Source organism: Etheostoma spectabile, chromosome 12 (genome assembly GCF_008692095.1).
Source record: "Etheostoma spectabile isolate EspeVRDwgs_2016 chromosome 12, UIUC_Espe_1.0, whole genome shotgun sequence".
NCBI lineage: Eukaryota > Metazoa > Chordata > Actinopteri > Perciformes > Percidae > Etheostoma > Etheostoma spectabile.
In genome coordinates, this window is record NC_045744.1 from 13,757,503 (window position 1) to 13,777,653 (window position 20,151).

Consider the following 20,151-nt stretch of genomic DNA (forward strand, 5'->3'; position numbering starts at 1 on the left):
TTTCACAATAATGGACACAATAATGGAACACAATGATGGCAACATCTTCTGAAAATAGCCATATAAGCACAACAAATCTGATTGGTCTAAAATAGATAAAATAATTAAATGTTGTTTGTTCTTGTCAGACCCTGTTGCTCATAGTGAGAATCTGGTAGAGCCTGTGTGATCTGGTCTTGAATAGGGGTGTGTTCTTTTTACTTCCCCTCATCCCACCCTGTTTCCTACAAATTACGTTTATACACACCAAATTTGCAACACCAAAGATGTAATGCAGAAAGGATTACGTTTTCTGTTAACATAGTAAGGATGTTTTGAATAATAATAGACGATGAGGCTAGGGATTCTCTGGAAAAGTCTGTGGTGGGTTTTCAGGGAGTTACTGCCTTTCTCCTTTTCACCGCAGCCAAAACACTCTGAGTCTGGTAGGTCCTCCATGCCGGTGGTGATGGGCTGAGCACAAAGTCAGATGGGGCAGATTGGGTGGAGTGGTGGTTTAAAAAGAGGTGCGTGGGTGTATATTTGAAGAAGGCATCCTGGACTTTTAAGATCTTTGTATGTCACTGAATATATAAAAAGGCTATTTTGGCAGAAGACAAAGGAATGATGTTGTTAGTGAACATTTTACTGATATGATAATTAATGGGCAGAATGATCAATTATTATTAAAATATGAAGTAACTAGTTGGATATTACACAAAATACCAAGTAAATATTTGAAATTGAAATCTAAATGTGGAGTGCAAAAATGTAAATTTGATGCCTGACAAAAGTCCATGACCAAAACATTGTTTCTCTAATAAAGTCTTTGTTGACAGTGTGCGTGAAATCAACCTTTGTGAGTGAGAGAGAACTAGTTGAATGACAGAATGTCACAACAGCAGTGATCTGCAGCAGCATTCTGGATTTTAAGATGTAGGCATGGACAAATCGGCTGTGGGGTCAGGGGTCACTAGGGCTCATTACCTTCTATAATTGGAGATTGCATCGTAAATGGTGTTGTTCCACAGAAGGAAGGGGATACAGATCTGGTAAAGGATTTTCCTGCATGTAATAGTAATGGGCCATTGCTTTCTTTTGTGTAAAGAGAGCTCCACACAGTTCATAGGCAGTTTTAATCATTTGAGGTGCAACAAAAAAAATAGTGTTCATGTCTGTATATTCTCTATGGCATGGTATGTATTTATTAGAAGACTGTGTAATTTGCTATACTCTGAAACCAGCAATATCAACTTTGTATGGCCAGTCATTGCATGGAAGTGTACACATTAGTTCACTCTTTTTATGATACAAAGTTTGCATGTACATATTGTAAGTATGTTTACAAATGACACTCAAGGTCTCTCCCTGTTGCTTTACTTAGCACCAGGAGGAGACCTTTACGTCTTGAGACTGTGGTTTGTGTTTGAGATGTTGTTGCATTTCATATGCCTGCTATTTGGCTTCCCACCACCTACTGTTTGGCATCCGTGATAGCTGGTGGGTGGCATTTGCTGCTAGAGTGCTTTTGATGTGGAAGAGACCTGTGGACCAAGAAGAGACCTGTGGGTGTGAGAGGCAGATGCCTGGGCCTACAGTGTTGCGCTCTGATTCAATGTTGTGTGATACAATGTATGTTTTCACCACCTTGTGTCACTAAACTATGTGGGAGTGACATATTTCACGCATGTTTGATGTGTGTCAGGTACAGTACAGTCTGCCCCAGGGAGAGACCTGTGGTTCTTAGGTACAAACTAAATCTGCAAACACAGTCAATAATAAGACTATGATGAAAATGTATAAAGCCTATGGAACAAGCAGACAAAGCCAGGGAAAATTTACGCATCTGAGCCACGCAACATGAAAGTAAACCCAATTTAAAAAAAATACTAAAAAATTAGGCATATAAAAAAGTAACTTTCATTAGAATGAATTGGTGCTGTTCTGTTGTCCAGTGTTCACTTCTCATACATCTAAGTATATTTTACAGACTATCCAATAATAGGAGCTGTAGCATTTACTGTGCTCATATCTAAATGGAAGAGTCACAGTTTTAAACACTTTTAGGCACAAACACTACTTTTTCGTCTGTATTCACATAAAAAATAAATAAAAAATGAGAGTTTGCCTCTCTTCTCCTGCATCACCTTACTTTCTGTTTTGCTCCCATCATAATTACTATGGCTACTAGAGGGTGCCGCCACATAGAAATGTAAATATAAGTTGTAATTACTGCTTGAATAAACCCCTTATGGGGTCATTTTTGGGGGGAGGACAGTCTTGTCACAATCAATAAATATACTGAAAAGCGTTGACAAGTAGACTCAGCTTTTGTATAGGGGTCACAAGTGTAAAAGGTAGGGAAACCAGAGGACTATAGTGCCATTCTCATGTGACCACTCATATAGTGGGTCTCTGTGGCATTATTATGGCATGATGTACAATAACAGCACGTGTGTAAAAAAAAAAAAAGATTATTGTGCACTTGAATGCAAATTCTAGAGGCAGACCCCCTTACACACCCCTAGCTTTCATGTCCTCCCACTTTTTTTTCTAGTTCAAGACAAAGTTCCATATTTTTATTTAAGCATTGGCTGAACAGGCAACATTATATGACTCCACCTGAGGTCATGTTTTTAAGTGTATTTGAATGTGTTTTCACTTTCTACTTGTTTTTCCATATTCTAAAGATATACATGATGCCCATTCATGTGGAGACTCATAGGTGTGTAAAAACCAGATTACAGATCACATTACATAACAGATCACTAAAACATTTCCACACATTCTGAGTGGCTGTCGTGATTACAAGGGAATGTACATAGCACGTCATGACAGAATAGTGGATCTAATCCTGAAAGACATATCAAACCATTTCTCACCTTCAGTAAGAATGTACAAAAATGATTGTGTAAAACCATCAATGTTTGAACACTGCAATAGTATGTCTGATACCTTCTCACACATGCTTGCTAATACACCAGATGTTGTTGTGATCAATGAAGAGTCCAGTGAGGTGTTCATTTTAGAGGTTCCATGCACCTTTGATCCTAGCATGGAGGAAGCTTTTTTTTTACCAAGGTCATTAAATACCAACCACTCCTAAACACACACAGGCTGGTTGTAAAAAGGCTTCATGAGATTGGTCATCAGATGCCCAAAAAGAAGGCTAAACGACTAGCAAAGTACTGTGCTCTCTCTGCTATCTTAGGAAGCTGCCATACTGCCTTACTTATACTCATAAGAACGGAGGGGCATGCTTAATAGTATGAATACCTGCTGTATGCCAATGGCCTATGATTTTGTACATGTATTTAACCGCATCTATAATATTTATGTCTGTAAATTATTCTTTTCAAGTGGACTTAAATAAATTGTTAAAATGTGTGCGTGTATGTATGTGTGTGTGTGTGTGTGTGTGTGTGTGTGTGTGTGTGTGCGTGTGTGTGTTTTAGCACTCACAACACACACATTACGCTACTCAATCAATTTTTCTGCCCAATGTATCCTAGCATATGCTCGGGCCTCTGGACTCTACAAGGTTGAGTGGTTCTAAAATAGATGTTCTCCATAAAATATATAGTTTGCTGTCAAAAATTACCGATCATGATTTCAAGTCCCCATTGTTAAAATTGCTAAAACTGAAAGACTAAAATAATTTCAGGCTTACCTGTTCACTCTTTTTATCCTCTGCTCAACAGGTAAATGTGGCTCAGAATGGTAATGAGAGCAACAGTGCATGGCCTTGAAATTATGCCTGTCTGATGCGCACCCTTGAGACACAGTTGAACAGTTCAGCACTGAACCAGAGGGGAGCAGCGTGAATGAATATGCACTTTGACTGGGTGAGTGGAAACCATAACCCCCTCAGCCGGGCTGTCTGACAGCCTCCTGCTGTTCAGCACTTGACTTGTGGCAGCTTACAAAGTTTTTTGTTTTTATTATGTATAGTATGTTTTGGTGGATCACAAGCTAAGCCATTCTGAAATGAGATAAGCAAAACCTTCTTGATTAGGTTGTTAAAAGGGCTCAGAAATTGATAAGGAGTGAAATCTTGTGTGACTGCACCTTGAGTCTTCCATTTTTCAAAATGTATTTAATGTTTTACTGCAGGAGAAAAGAAAAGGATCTTGATATATAAATATTCCAAAATGTATCTGGACATACTTGAGATATAAAATAATATACTTTATGTGAATAATAAATGTAGAGACACAGAATAAAAACCTAATATAACGCTTCCTCAAAATTGTGCTCACATTTGGTCACATTTTGCATAGATAATAAAACATGCAAATGTTGTGAAGTGGTGCTTTGGCTGTATTCATTTATTCAAAGCAGCACTTTTATCACTTTTTCAGAAGTAAAACCCTTACAGTAGGGAGGAAGTTTACTCACTGTAATGCACAGCATTGTACAGCCTGTCACAATGAACAGAAGCTCAGTCGAGCGAGGAGAGAGGACCATGCAGAGACAGGCAGTGACCTCGTGGGAAGGTACACACCATCTCGGTTCATGAAATGGCTCCAGATGGGAACTGGCAAGTGGCAAAACAGAAGAGAATTGTATCGACAAGTTATGCCTGGGCAGGCCCTGAGCAAGGCCATTAGCCATGTCACTGAGTCACCAGGGAAAGCTCCGTCAGTCGGAGATTTCACTTCACCTGAGTGTTGATGGAAGCTCTCTATGGCCATTCCGCCCAGCAGCCAAACACTCAGGCAGAATCCCAATCAAGACACTGATGAGAAAAACACTGCAAAACTAAAGTAATAACTACCTCTAATGAAGGGAATGGATTGGGATAATGTTCTTGTCCCTGTGCACATCTCCCTCTTTTAATGAGATTATTACAAGGCTCAGTTACCCAAATGAGTTGTTCTGTCCTGCTCTAACTTTTACCAATTCAAACCATCTATGGTTAGTACCTAAAAGTTGAGAGACTATTATCGCCAACGGGCCTAGCACGAACACAGCATGTACTTTTTGAGTTTCCTCCTAGCTATTTTTAATGAAAGGAGACTTAAATGGCCGAAGAAAAGGTTATCAGAACTCATGTGAGTTTTAGTAGTTAGTTAACTAAATCAAACAAAACAAAAGATTAAGTGACCAAAAAAGCAGATAAATGAAGCTCATATGCAAAGATACTACACATGCTTCAAGCCAAGTAATATCACCTTTGTTTCCTGGTTTTAGTTGAAAGTTTAGCAGTAGCATTATGTTCTAGTTAGAGTCTGTTGAGTATTTGGTTTATACCATTATAATAGGCATTGACTGGCCATCTGGAGGGCGGTCTACTTGTGTGGGCTGCATGTGCTTTACACTGGTCCAAAGGTTGTTTTTTATGATCAACCCTAAGAGAGAAGAGAGATCATATGATTGGCCCACTTGTGTGTCTTCCATGTGAGCACTGGCCATTAACATCTTTGGCCTTTGGCTGACTGTCCCAAAGAGAGGAGAAAGATCACATGATTTGCCCAATGTTTTGTCTCTCATCTGAACACTGGCCAATTACATCCTACTACAGCCCACCTACATCCAACTATAGAGACAAAGCACGTTTAAGCTGTGCCCCCTACCGGCAGGTACAACAACGCCACAAAATGTCTATAACCTAGGGCTGCACAATTAACAGCTTAGTTTCTATATATAGACAGTCACAGAGGACAGAGTAACGTGAGGAAAATAGCAGTTGGTTATACGTTGGTCACAAGGTTTACCAGTTTACTAGTAAACGCAACATTTTTCCCGTCTGTGTTGTTTTTCAGACAACAGCAGTGACCAGTGCTAGTCGGTGATAGTTGCTGTCTGTTAGCTCACAGGGCTCTAGGGTGCGACTAACATTTTTTCCTCTTGGTCGCATCTGTAGCCCCTCCACAAACGAAGCAAAGTTGTTTATATCAATATAGTTTATTATATTATTATTATTATTATTAGTATAGTCTATAGTTTGTGTTACATGATCCATTTCTTCTGTAAAGCCGTGCCTGTGTTTTGGATCTCCCGATTAACTCAAACTGGCTCCCCACCAACAGAGACAGAGCGGCGACAGCGCCGGTGTTCACCCAAACACCGGTCCACACTTCTGACATTAGTCCACAGTTTTAATTGTTATTAACACAGCCGTATATTGTTAAGCATTAGAGGCAAACCTGTTTTTGTACCAGTGTTTCCGCTGGTAACTCTGCTATCGCGTGCGGCCACGGCGAAGAACACACAAGAAGTTATTGAATGTAACTAACTTCAGTTTGTAGAGTAATAGCATGTGAGACGGAGCCTGCTGGACCCATTCATAATGAGTCAGCCGTCACTCTGTGAGTACGTCCATCGCACTCCCCCTCTCTCCCTAGCTCTTTTAATCAGTTATTGTTATTGTTAAAAACAAGTGAAGGAGCTTTCACCGAGATACATTTAAAAAAAAAAGATATCCAAGGCGTTTATTTCAGATAATTTTCATTTACATGTGTTGCAGCTGTATGTATGTACAACATACAACTTAAACATAAGAGAAATGTAGCACAATATGGATGTGAAAGCAGTTATAAATAGCCATGTGACTATAAAATTTGTTTTGGTTAAAATCAACAAATAATCGTGATAATTAATCGTAATCTCAATATTGATCAAAATAATTGTGATTATCATTTTGGCCGTAATCGTGAGATACACACGGAGATACATACGTTGTGTGTATGAAATGTCTGTATCGTCACTGCGCTGCATTTTTATGAACTATGATATTCTGGCCATGGGGCACATCTCTTGCAGGTCCAGCCGGCTCCGTCTCACACGCTGTTACTCTACAAACGGAAGTTAGTTGCATTCAATAACTTCTGTGTTCTTCGCCGTGGCAGCCGCAATAGCAGGGTTACCAGCGGAAACACTGGTACAAATACAGGTTTGCCCCTCATACTTAACAATATACAGCTGTGTTGATAAAAAATAAAACTGTGGACAAATGTCAGAAGTGTGGACCGGGCCGCTGTGTGGCAGGGCTGTGCGGAGAGTAAGAGGAGAGAGAGTAGAGGAGAGATCCAACACAGGCACACCTGTTACGCAAAATTACACCATATAAACATAAACAACATTGCAGCGGATGCGAGGACATCAGGTGCACCAGTGCAACCTAGAGGAAAACTATTACACCCTAGAGCCCTGTAAGCTAACAGACACTAGCACTGGTCACTGCTGAAAAACAACACAGACGGGACAAAATGTTACGTTTACTGGTAAACTGGTAAACCTTGAGACCGATGTATGAGCGACTGCTATCTGTTGAATTTTTTGCACGTTACTCTGTCCTCTGGAACTGTCTACGTCTAGAAAATAAACTGCACATGCAGGGAACAACTCTGACTGGCACATGATCAGACAGTGGTTTACAGAGCGGTAGATTAGCTTTGCAAAAAAAACAGGAGTGTTCTATGAAATGACGCATTTAAAAAAATCGCTTGATTACGCATATTTGATCGTGGGAAGTCAAAATCGTGATTGTGATTAAAATTTGATTAACTGTGCAGCCCTAGTTCAGGGGAATTTATAACTATACATTTTTTACTTCACATAAATACAACTCTTTTCTAATATTTGTCTAGATGATTCACTAATGAACACAAGTGTTCATGTTCCAGTTTGCTTCTGATGAAAAGATATTTTGTACCTGAAATGAAGAAGAAGTTTTCTTAGAGATCAAGTCAAACAGAATTGACTGCATTTGTTGATTTAATTTTGGCAATTTGCAATCCACTTACTATTTTCTTTAGTGTATAACAAGTCCACACCTATGCTGAATGCATGGACCTAAAAACTGACATATTTGAGAGTGTCCTTTGCCATGTTGTAAAGTGAGCATCCAACAGCAGTCCCCACTTTTTGACAGACTGTGATGTGGAGCTCACTTAGCAATGCTGAGAGAGGCGTCTATTCTGATCAGCTTTACTTGGGTAGGGTATTTGGAGTGAACACTGTCAAAACCCTCTACAGTCCTCATCTCAGCTGAAGACAACTTGTGCCATAGCACATCAGTCAAAGACAGGCCTCAATACCTCTGTTGCCACGAGATCAAAAATTGGTGAGAGTGTGAATACATAAAAAAGTTTGCAGATGGCATTTTTATTTAACGCAGAGAGCAAACACACCTGGGTAGACAAGCCTCAATCAATTTTGAATAAATCCCACTATGCTAGAAGTTGTGAATTGAATAACAGCAAATGGGTATAAAACATTTCTTAGGAGAACGTTGAAAATATTCATAGCATTTTTAAATGGTACCAAGATGTTTGGCACATTGACAGAGATGCATTTTTTAAAGATAATAGGATTGTTTGATTAATAACAAAGAGTAAGATGTGAATTGCACTTACAGCACATTTGTCTGTGTCTTGTTACCTTCCTATCCATCCGTCTGCCAGCATCTCTATGCATGTGTGCTTGTCTCTCACCACCGACAGTATGTGTTAGCCTGTGCCTCCGTGTATGCATGTGTTCGCCCTTTGACTTTATAAGCCAGGGGAGTTGAGGGAGTTGTCAGGAGGTTGTTTCCCTGGTTTCCTTAGCAAGAAAGATGAGCATCTCCTGCACAACCCAAGAGGCTTGTGCAGGAGATTCAACCTGCTTGCTTGATGTAGCAGAGAAGAACATAACCATCAAAACAAGCTTCCAAACCGGTGAAATTCACCACCAAAACTAAACAAAATAGATCTGACAGTAGCGGTACTAATCAACACCACCACCTTTTATTTTCATGTTATACACCTTACTTATTAGTTCCTATCTGATGAGTAACAGCTATTGTGACAGAGGATTAAAAATCTTCCTCCCACTTATCTCAGCTTCTTGGAGGCAGCTTGTTTGGTGTGCTCCCGCCTGAACTCTTTCCACCAGCTGATGGATTTTGCATATCCCTAGCGCAGCCTCCTTGGGCTTCGCTAAATGAATTAGGTAGGCCTGAGTAGCTACATTTTTAGCTTCATGCACTAGATGCACATTATCCTGAGCCGTTGAAAGCCTAAATACCTGCTGGGCCTTGCTATGACCGTTCAGCTGCCATCAAGAGCCCGCAGAGAGGTCGGAGAAGAAGCGAATCTACAGAGCATAGAGAGAGCACGCAGGAGAGAGTGGCTGATGACAGCAAAATCAATTAATTGAATGAGTGGACAACTCTTGCACGGATTGAGTTGCACTGCTGTGATAAAACAAAGTGCACATTATGTTTTAAAATGAGTAAAAAAATGAGTTAAGCACCCAGAGGCCCATCAATGATAGGCAACTGCGTTCACTACTTCACATCTTTTATAGCTGCAGAAGCTCCCTGTGCTTCGCTGCAGCTCAGACAGACGCAGAGGCACCAGAAGACGCCTTTACTTTTCCTCCCCGGAGATTCACGTCCTCCATCAATATTGAAGTTTGTTTATGTTTAGCTGTTTCACTTCATTGACCATGGTCAGGCTACTTTCATATTTTCTTTACTTATCCTTGTTTTCATAATGCAGCAGTCTGATTTGTGTGTTATGTACAGAACTCTAATGCTAAAGTATATACAGTAGTTATCTTCATCTCTAGTAAAGTGATTTTTATAACAGCACTTGTTTACCTTGAATTTTTGTTGCTTTCCTAAAAGCGTCACATTCACTGCACGCTTAGCATGATTGTAGCCATTATCAGAAGAATAATCAAACTCTCCCACACAACGTTATCCCTAATAACATCCAGTTTATTGCTTATTTAGCTGAACATTAGTTAACGATCCACAACAACCCTATAACTTTCACAATAACCTCACTGGTTTGCTGCCAGCTTTATCTGCGATTGAGATAGAGCAAGATAACCAGATTACAGGTGTACTACATCAGTCTTTGCTCGTGTCAATGGGATTACATGTCCTCTGTAGCCCAAGATGTACAGAGGGAGGGATGGAGCAAAGAAGCTGGGGAAATAGGTCAAGCACACTGATAAGGGCAGGTGTTCTTTTGAAGATGTCTTTACAGTCTCTGGGGGACCAAGTACAGCAAAAACATTTCTACTTCAATGAAAAAGAGAAAGCTTCTGTTAAAGTCAGTGCAGCGGTTCAAGGGGTTCTTTCAACAGATTTTTTGGTAAAATCTAACGCAAACATTAGTCTGCTGCATGTCTGAGCCTTGTAATTAAGGAATTTAGGATGATGCACCCAGCACCATCGTCGTCCTCTTTTTTCCTAAAGTGACTATATGTAACTTTTAAATGTTTCTGAAATGGTGTAATTTTTCATTTGATGATCATAAATGACCAACAGCAAACGTGACAGTGAAACAGTGAAAAGAACGCTATTTTTATATAGTTTATTATTAATGCCTTTGACTCGCTCCGATTTTTCCTGCAACGTTACAGAATGATTTTCGGCACGTAGACGGCGCTACAGAGCACACAGCTTTTGGCGTAACACCGGAAAAGCCTTTGTTAGTGAGTATGCGGGTAAATGGTACCAGGAGATTTCTTTATATAGGCTTAACTGCATTTTTATGTTATTTTAGAAGTTATCCCTTGTAGTGATTGCTGATACTGGGGCAGGGCCATCACAGAGAAAAAAGAAACAAACGAAAAAAAACTAAAAGCGGAAATGGAAAGACGTCAAACGTTTTATTCCTTTTAGTTTGTGTTTGAGTTGGATTACTATTTTCTTTTCCTTTGTCCCAATGTAGCCTAATTGTGCAAAGTATCAAGGGGTTTCAACCTCCTAAGGCTTTGGTTGATGATACAGTAACAGTGATACCTGGTTTGGCTCACGACACATCCAAAGTAGGCTAAGTTACCTTATGCAACACTTGAAATGCAATGCATGCATCTATAAGGTATTCTCTTATTGTAAATAATTTTCTGTCTGAGAAAAACAGTCATCGCAACTATATAACCTCTTGGTAACACTAACCCGTAATCTACAGAGGGCAATATAGCACCATAAAGAAAAGACCACACAACAGCAATACAAATAACCCACAGATTTTTTGTTGTGCATCAGAGAGGCCCTTTCCCCTGAAGTACACTGAAGACCATTACAAACAGACAGATTGTAAAGGTCTTATCAGTTCCCAGATAAGAAGACTGCAAAATTGGATAACGATCTTGTAAAAAAACTGCATGCTTGGTAATGAAACTGATCCTGAGAACAGCTGGGAAGCTGCCATCAACACTCACAACAAAACATTAAAAAGGCTCTTAAAGTTGATAACTGTCAACCATACTGTAGTCTCGAGTCTTGCCAAAGTCTGCAGGCAGCCATGAATAGTAGCCACGGGCTAACAAGCAATGAGTTTACTGTCAGACTCTGGTACTTGAACAAATCAAGTAGTCTTTTCTGTATTCTTTTATGGGAAGCATTGAGGGCTGCAAGTTTGTTCAAGAGCCGGTATCAGCAGCTGTTGAGTTGAGTTGAATTGAGTATGTGGGTTTTTTAGCACCATTGCTAAAAATTTAAACTCAGGGGCAGGAAACACAAGCAGTCAGGCGATGTTTTAAAAAAAAAAACCTTGAGGTTGGTCAAATTTTCCTTCCTTGGTAAAATGACCTAATGGTCTGTTGTAAAACATCACAAACACAACAGTTTACAGACCAACTTCCTGGTTTATCATTGGCCTGTGTACCACAGTGCATGCAGTTTTTCTGTACAATGAGGCATTGTTATTTTTCTCTCCAAATAAAGTGTTTTAGATAATCTTGCTAAACTGTCTCATCATCGGATCACTTGTGTTCCGTGCCTCCGGGAGTACAATGTTATCCTAATCAACAGGAATTATGACCAAAAACATGAAAAGACCCAAGATGTATTAAACAACAATATTCATTTAAGATTCAATCTGATGATGTCATCATTAGAAAATTAAGAAAATGAAGTCAAGTGAAGTCTTTTATATTTATATAGCTCTAAATCACAATCTGAATAGCAAGCCCTAAGACCTTTGAATTGGATAAAATTTAGACAAATACGTTAAAAAAAACAACTTTTCCAGTAGTAAAATTACAATATGCAAAAACAGAACCACAATAATATCGACAGATTGCAAACATATATGAAGCATACAGCAAGAAAAGTAGTTATTAACTGGGTAAAAAATTGATGATCTGGTGTCTGGATAAAAAACAAACTAAATATTATATAATAAATCTTAGTTTAAAAGCTAATTACATTTAATTTGGGAATAAAGACACACACCTGTCTCCCATTCACTCTCAATGCAGAGGCTCAGACCCCCTGATGATATCCCAAACCCTTATGTCCAAGCAGGGTTTTTGATTAAACTCTCCTCAACAACAAGAGTGATATTTTGGATTCTTTTTTAATATACAGCATTCAATTTTAATGAGACATGTTCTCAGGTGTAGCCAGAGGGATGATGTCATTGTGATGAAAGGCAAAGTGATCATGTCTTTCATGTTGGCAATCCCTCCATTAACTAACAGATGAAAGAGCACTAAAGAAAAAAAGAGAGCTGGCCACGCCGGATAGAAAAGACAAAAGCTAATGCTTAGAAGAGGATTTCAAGGACAGGTGGCATTGTATCTCTGCACTGACAATGAATCTGTCGACCCTTCTGTCATCTTGGGAAGTAGCTCTGACCTTGGTGATGGATTTTGCATTTTGCATTTGGCATCCTTTTGACTTTCCTCCAATGCCGACATGAAATAGAATCCAGATACTTTGAAGTGAGGTGTCAAAACACGGGTCCTAGCTTGCTGGTGAATAAGTTATGACAGTAGCTGTTGTGGTCAAAGTGCTATTCTTCTTCTTTGTTTGGAAGTCCAAAACATATACTGAACTGTTCAGTTGGCTTTCACATGAGAAATTATATGATAACATACAATTAAAGAAAATAAAGAAAGAAAAGATAAATGTTTTCTCTTCCTTTTTACTCTTTTAATCACCTTACAACCCCTTAGATTTATTTTGTGACCCTTTGACTAAACTAAATGTATATTAGAGGAAGGGTTGGAAACTATTTACAATATACTGTACTCTTTACACCCTGACAGCAATAAATAACTCATGTGCTCTATAAAAGGAGTAAAAAAAGATCTGTCATCTGCAGCTGCTGTAATCCTGGAAAAACACGGTCTGCTTGAAAAGAACAAATGAAATGCCTCCTTGCCCCGCTGCGTGTGCTCTACCCCTCCCATCCAGTTAGCTGCATTGCTATCTGTAGTCATATTTGTTTTAAACATTGGGTATGATAATATTAGGTGTTTGCTTACTGGTGAATGAGACATGAAGTAAAATTGTGGCCCTTCCTCCTCTCTGCTCTGAAGCAGCAATGCAGCAGTACTCATGCATGTCTGTGTGTGGGTGGGAGCAGTGAGGGCAGGGCAAGGGGTTAGACGGAGCCCCGAGGAGCTCTACCTTGACAAGCTACAGCATTAAAATGCTGCTACCCATAATTATATTATGGTGTATTCTGTTAACATTCGTAAAATGTTTTGCAGAACAAGTATTTTTTCCTTTAGATTATTTAAGAACATTTTCTACTTATACTTCTGTAAATGTACCTATTGTATGTAGAGTTTTGATGCAGTAATTGAGTATTCTTTGTTCTCAAGTAAAGGATCTGACTTCTTCCTCCACTGACAGTTATTCTAACTATGTATTTTGTGTTGCTGATCTACAATTGCAGGGTTGTGAGTGGGGGAAACAATCATAAATGAGGGGCATATGCTACACAGAAATTATTCCACTCACACACCTACTGTTTAGCCTTCTGGAGGCGTCGTGAACTAACTTCAACAAAACGTCAGTGACAGGAAGATGCACAGTTAACATCACCAGTGAGATACAGTGTGCTCTCCGTCTCAGTGTTTTGCTTAAAATCACACTCATCTTTTTATACAAGCACTTGTGTAAGGGAGGGGTTATTTAGAACACTTTACATAAAGCTCATTACATTGTCTTTAAACAAGTGATCATGTATAGAAATCTAGCTTGCCAAGATCTAATTGTCTATTCCCCCAATGTCACATGATGGTGCATATTTGCTACAACCTCCCATCTCATCATCGCAACACTCCCATTCCGCCCCCTCATTAAGTGAATAATTTCTTCAGATGCTCTAACGGCTCCTACACATTGTTATGGGGGCAATTTAATTTGTGTGTAAAAAATCCTAATACACACTCTTGGCACACAGATGAGTAATTATATGTTTGGCTAAATAGATTATTGGATAGGCTTGAAAACAGATTAGTGCATTTGTGGAACATTGGTATTTTTTGGGAAATACAGGAGCATTAAAAAAATGCAAGCAATTGAATTTACAAAAATATTACAATGTTACATATTTACACTATAAAAATAATTGAAATGTAACAAGTTAATGAAACCAGAAGAAATTGCCTTCTTTGGACTAATTAACGGGTACATTTTCAGGTTTATTCAAATAGTTGTTGTGTTTACAATATTACCTGCAGCAGTACTATTATATATCTTCATTCAATAAGACGAATTCTCTCTGGAATTCTCACATATTGTTTCAGTTCATACAGAACTACTAACCTCTGATAGACACGTTAGTGTATTGATTCACAATATTTAATTTTAAATGATAATGACCAGATTAATAATATCCTAAAGTAAGATGCATGAATGTTTACATTTGTAAAATCCCATGGTGTGGTCAAGTCTGTACACATTGGCATCCCATCATTGTTGGTCTTAAGATGATATAGAGTTAAGGCTTAAACAACAACCCTGACCATTTTAGCACATCAGTGGAAGTTTTTTTTCAGTGGAGCATCCAACATCCTGAGACTGTGTCAATCTGAAATCTTCACGCAGCAGAGCCTGAATGATTTATGCATTTGTCATTTCTCATTTGTTGAAACAAGGTGTCAACATTTTCGTTCCATTGCACCAGTCAAGCCTGCAGAGACAAAGAGGTAAGGATAGAGCAAATGCCCTTGAAGGGAAGAGCAATGTCAACTTGTCAATTTGTCTCTATTCTCAAGTATGTTGTTGTGAAGGTGCAACATTAGTAGACAATCACATTGCGACTCATCTGTCCTTCCAATATTTGATCCCACAGTGCAAACCAAAGCAATTGCTGTTTTAAGGGAAATTATTTCACGAGCTTTTGAAAATACCCACTTATAGCAGAAACTGATGTCAACTACTTTAATCCACTTTGACTTTGATAAAGAATTAATTGAATATCTGCATTATTCTTTTTTTGACTACAACATTCAAATGAAATTGCAGAGTGAATATTTTTGTCCATATTTACTTGTATTACAAACCCACCACGGCCAATCTTCTTACTGACTTAAAGAAGATTAAATAAGGTAGAAAACTTCAAAGTCAAGCTGCTGTAAAGGGAAAAAACAATCCAAAAATGAAAGCTCCAAGGAGAGATGAACGGGCCCTTGCCCCTCCCAGCACGTCAGAGGTTCTGGCGGACGCTGCTCCTTGCGCCCTGCATTTGCGTGGCACTCAGACACTGCAAATTGTCACCAATGAAAAGTTCAATGATAATGTAAGTCCAGGTGTGTATGTATGTTTGTATATGTACTGTATGTATTTATGTATTGTTCTCTCTGCCCTATTTCCTCCTCCCCCCATTTGAGGAGTTGTAGAGTCTGATGGCATGAGGGACAAAGGAGTCCTTGAGTCTGTTGGTCCAACACTTGGGAAGGAGTAGCCTTCCACTGAACAGGCTCCTCTGGGTGCTGATGACGGTGTGCAGGGGGTGGCTGGCATTTTCAGTAATGTCCAGCAGTTTGTCCAGTGTCCTCCTCTTTGCCACCATCACCAGTGAGTCCAGCTTCATGCCAACCACAGAGCCGGCCCACCTGATCAGTTTATCCAGCCTGGAGGTGTCCTTCTTTGATATGCTGCCCCCCCCAGCACACCACAGTGTAGAAGAGGACACTGGTGACCACAGACTGGTAAAACATCCACAGCAGTTTGTTACAGATGTTAAAGGACTGCAGTCTCCTCAGGAAGTACAGGCTGCTCTGTGTCTTCCTGTACAGGTGGCTGGTGTTGTCCAGTCCAGTTTGCTGTCCAGCCACAGCCCGAGGTATTTGTATGATTTAACTGCCTCCACCTCAACTCTGAAAGAATGTAAAACAAATGAAAAATAAATAAATTAAAAATGGCTACCAAATTGTTTCTGGTTGGGCTGAGTTAATAAAAGTAAATAGGAAATATTTCTGCAATGATTACAACGATATGTGTAGTAAATCTGTTGAATATTGGAGCCACAATGTCCAAGTTAAGGCTTTCCACGTATTAGGGGGCGCTATTGAGCCCGCTTACAGGTCTAGGCCAAATCGCTGTTCAGTCTTGCAATGTTCCAAGGTGTTAACGTGGGTGCCAATTTTTGTGAGTTTTCGTATATATGTAGGCCATCAAAAATGTGCCCAAGGGCTAAAACCAATTAGGGGGCACTATGGTCAACCATCTCAAGCTTAAATGTGAATTCAGACTAAATAATTTCCTATTTTGCACATGGCTGTACAACTTAGAGAGTTTTTGTGCATCCTAAAGTCTTTAAACACCTATTTGTAAAATGAAAAATGTTGCACAAAAAACAAGATTGCCAACTTCCTGTCAGCTGGAAAAAAGATGAGACATATGTTCCTTCAAAATTTGGTATATTAACTTCTCAATTTTTTCAGAATTCCAAAGCTTGTTAGGGGGTGCTGTGGAGTCCTCTGGCAAAGCTCGAGCCCAATCACTACAGAACTTTGTAGTTTTTGCCAGATCTGAAATGTGTGCACATTTTTGTGAGTTTTCCAGTATGCTATACCCCTCAAAAATGTGAGTGACGTCGCAAAATAATAATCCTTCCAAAAACAATAGGTGACTTTGCACTTTCAGTGCAAGGCAACATTGGGGCACCATTGGGGACTTGCACTTTCGTGCTCGGCGCCCTAACAAAATTAACTCCAACTGAGAGGGATGACTTCAGTTAAAGTCAATACAAACATTGTAAAGTCAAATATGACACAGGATGTCATCATTGCTTCTCCTTCCCAGTCATACAGTTGTGATACATGTTGTGATGGTCCTGCATCATGGCTAGTTTTACCCCAATACATTGTAGTGCAGTGAAATGGAAAAGCAAGAGAGAAGCCGCACTACCAGTGGTGATATTTTAGATTACTTGTCCAAAATGTGGCTAGTTCATATGCACATGGCATCAAATGCATGCAAAAGTGTGCAAGGAAGTACTGTATTCATAGAGCTCAATCTTGCATATACTCACGTACACCCACACAACTTTTGGGGAAGCTTGGCCTCATCCTGTCAGTGCAGGGGCTGACAGACAGGCTTTTTCTGTGTGTCAAAGGAAGTGGTCCGGTATAGACTTGAGGGATTCACTAACTGAACACTGAACAGGGGAAGAAAGAATGTGTGTAAGAGAGAGAGAAGGAGAGACAGATAAAGAGAGAGAGAGAGAGAATGACACAGACAGAAAAAGAGAGTCCGAAAGGGAGAGGAGAAGAGGTGTTGTGTGGTGTGTGTGTGTGTGTGTGTGTTGTGTGTGGTGTGTGTGTGTGTGTGTGTTGTGTGTGTGTGTGTGTGTGTGTGTGTGTGTGTGTGTGTGTGTGTGGTGTGCACTAACCACATGTGAAGATGGCAGGGCCTGAGAACTCCCTGCTGCTGGGGAACAAGACAAAACAACAATCCCAAATGTATAAACTTTAACACCATGTCCTTCCTTGTAAATACATGAGCAATACTCAAAGCTCACTTTGACATTTCACTAACTCAGTTTGGGATATAGCAAAAATTTTGGTTCACATGCAAGTAGTGCTGAATTGAGAAACACTAGGCTAAACTGAAAGGTCTTGCTAAATGAGTAATGTCTAAAAGCACAAGGTGAGTGCACTTGAATTTGTTGCTAACAACCTACAATTATGTGTAGCAGGTTAATTTTGATGGCTGAATACAATTAATTAGGTTTTGATTGCTTTTCCTATGGATTTCTCTCCACAGGCTGAAGCAGTGTAAATGGGGGCTGTTGTAATAAACCAAAACAAGCTAACAATTTAGCTGAAATCGTTAGCAGCTGGTGTTGTATGACGCATTACAGTAACGTAACTACTTTTTTGGGGTAAAAAGTAGTGTAACGCGCTACTACTGAAAATTTGGTAACGAAACGTAGTTCCTTTTTCAATTCGGCGCAACGTTACTTTTCCCAAGGACAGATTTGACAGCAACACTGCCTTCTCAGCTGCGCGCTTGTGCAGTAGTCACAAGCTCCACATGGTACATGCCAGAGGCTGGTAGCAGAGCAATCATGGCAAGAGAGAAGCACCCAAAGCTAACTTTTGAGAACGTTTTAAGCTTAGTGGCTTTTTGATGAACTGCACTCTGAGCGGGAGCTCCTTGACACGTGCCACTACAACCCTGAGGACTGCCGGTTAAATTGTCCGTCCTACAAACAGAGCATGCCAGGACACAAAGCTGACAACTTCACAGATGGATGCTGTGGAGATGGGCTCATAAATACACGCAGTCTCCTTCATATGCTGTATCGGATGCTGGTAACTTTAATTTCCTTGCGGGAGTCATCCCAAAGGGATTAATAAAGCTAAGTCTAAGTGGACCGCTGTGGACTTGTGTCGGTTGCAAGGATAAGGATTTCCAGAAAAGAGGCTGTGTGTGTCTACGTCAATGCACGGACCACCGTGGCTGCGCGGTCTAAGTTGATAAACACAATACATACACTAGCTAACACGTGTAACGCCAATGACCTGCTGATGTGCGTTCAACCCACGCTGGACTCGTTCATAATGAGTCAGGCGTCACTCTGTGAGTAGAGAATCCAGTCTGCAGTGTAGTTCAGACACTTCACTGGTAAACTATAGATTGGCTTTATGCAACGATAGTTTTTGCATGATTAACTTCAGTCTCTGCAAGAGACGCCTGCTTTTAAAAGTAATGTAACAGTAACGAGTAACGTAAAAGTTACTTTTCATAGGGGGTAACTAAGTAAAGTATCAATTACTTTTTTAAGAAGTAATGAGTAACGAGCAAACGCTACTTTTTAAAAGTAAGCTTACTATCTACAGTAGTTACTGACCGTAGCCAAGGAGTACATCATCAACTAAATGCATTAGTTTATGGGGTTACAAGTTTCATTAATTATCACAATCACATCATCAGTTTAGGTTAATGTTTGCAGCTCTTTCCTGTTTTTTTTGAGAAAGTTACACTACAGCAACCCAAACCACCATTTCCCAATATAGCATTACATTTGCCACACCCATGTACTGTAAGTCCTCATCCTAAAAGCCTTTATTCTTGCCAAGTCAAAAGTAAAAACATACCAATTGAAAACATGATCCATGTAAGCAGCCAACATTTAATGTATAAAGGAAATAACAATCACACAATTTTTCTTTATCATACTCGTAATACTAGGACTAACTAACTCTACGTGCGTTACAAGAACATATGCGTCTTTATTTCTATGTATTCTACATGGATCATCAGCTGATGAGGATGGTGACTTTTTGCCAGCAACATGCGCTTCAACCTTAGTCTTGATGTTTGATTAATTAGCTAGCTACAACTAATGAAATCTGAAAGCGAAAGTCATGATTTTAGATGTCAAAATTGAATGTAAGCAGCAATAAGATGTTTGCTTTTGTCTTTCTCTGTCTGGAATACAGAACCCACTGAAAATCTTGAGTGGTAAACCCTCAACAGTAACAGTAACTAAGGGCCGGTGCAGGGCTTAGTGAATTGTCAGCTAACCAAGTCATTATTTCATATGTGGACCGTACAAATGCAAGCTATATCCTGTAGCACTGTAAGGAAATCACTCAACATACAGTATCACATCACCTACGGACATTTTCAAAATCTGAGACAGGACAGACACGAAATACTTTGAAAGTCAAAAGGTTAAGGGCATAGAAAATGATCACAGCACAATGGTTGTCTGCTCAGTGTTCAATTATTGCTGATGAAAGGGACATTTAGTGGGGCGGACATCAGAGAGTGGGATTAGTGAAAGTGATTTCCTTGTCCTGGGTTGTTTGACAAAGTCTGCCTGTAATCCTCTTGAAAACTTTGCCGTTGGCTTTGCTCTGAGCTAAGGATGGCACACAGAGCAGAAAAAAAGATGTCTACTTATGTCTTGAGGAAAAGTAATCCAAGCTATAGACTACACACTAAAAGTGTAGAGGGTATATCATTTTTAA

General features: G+C 39.7%; 1 long non-coding RNA gene across 1 annotated transcript; it reads right to left on the reverse strand.

Annotated features, from left to right (window-relative positions):
* Window positions 1–843: 843 nt before the first annotated feature.
* On the reverse strand, window positions 844–18,455 carry LOC116699719 (uncharacterized). Its single transcript, XR_004334491.1, has 3 exons — window positions 18,386–18,455; window positions 11,275–11,281; window positions 844–853 (listed from the first exon to the last, which is right to left on the reverse strand). It is a non-coding gene; the product is annotated as an uncharacterized LOC116699719 (long non-coding RNA).
* Between the last annotated feature and the right edge of the window lie 1,696 nt (window positions 18,456–20,151).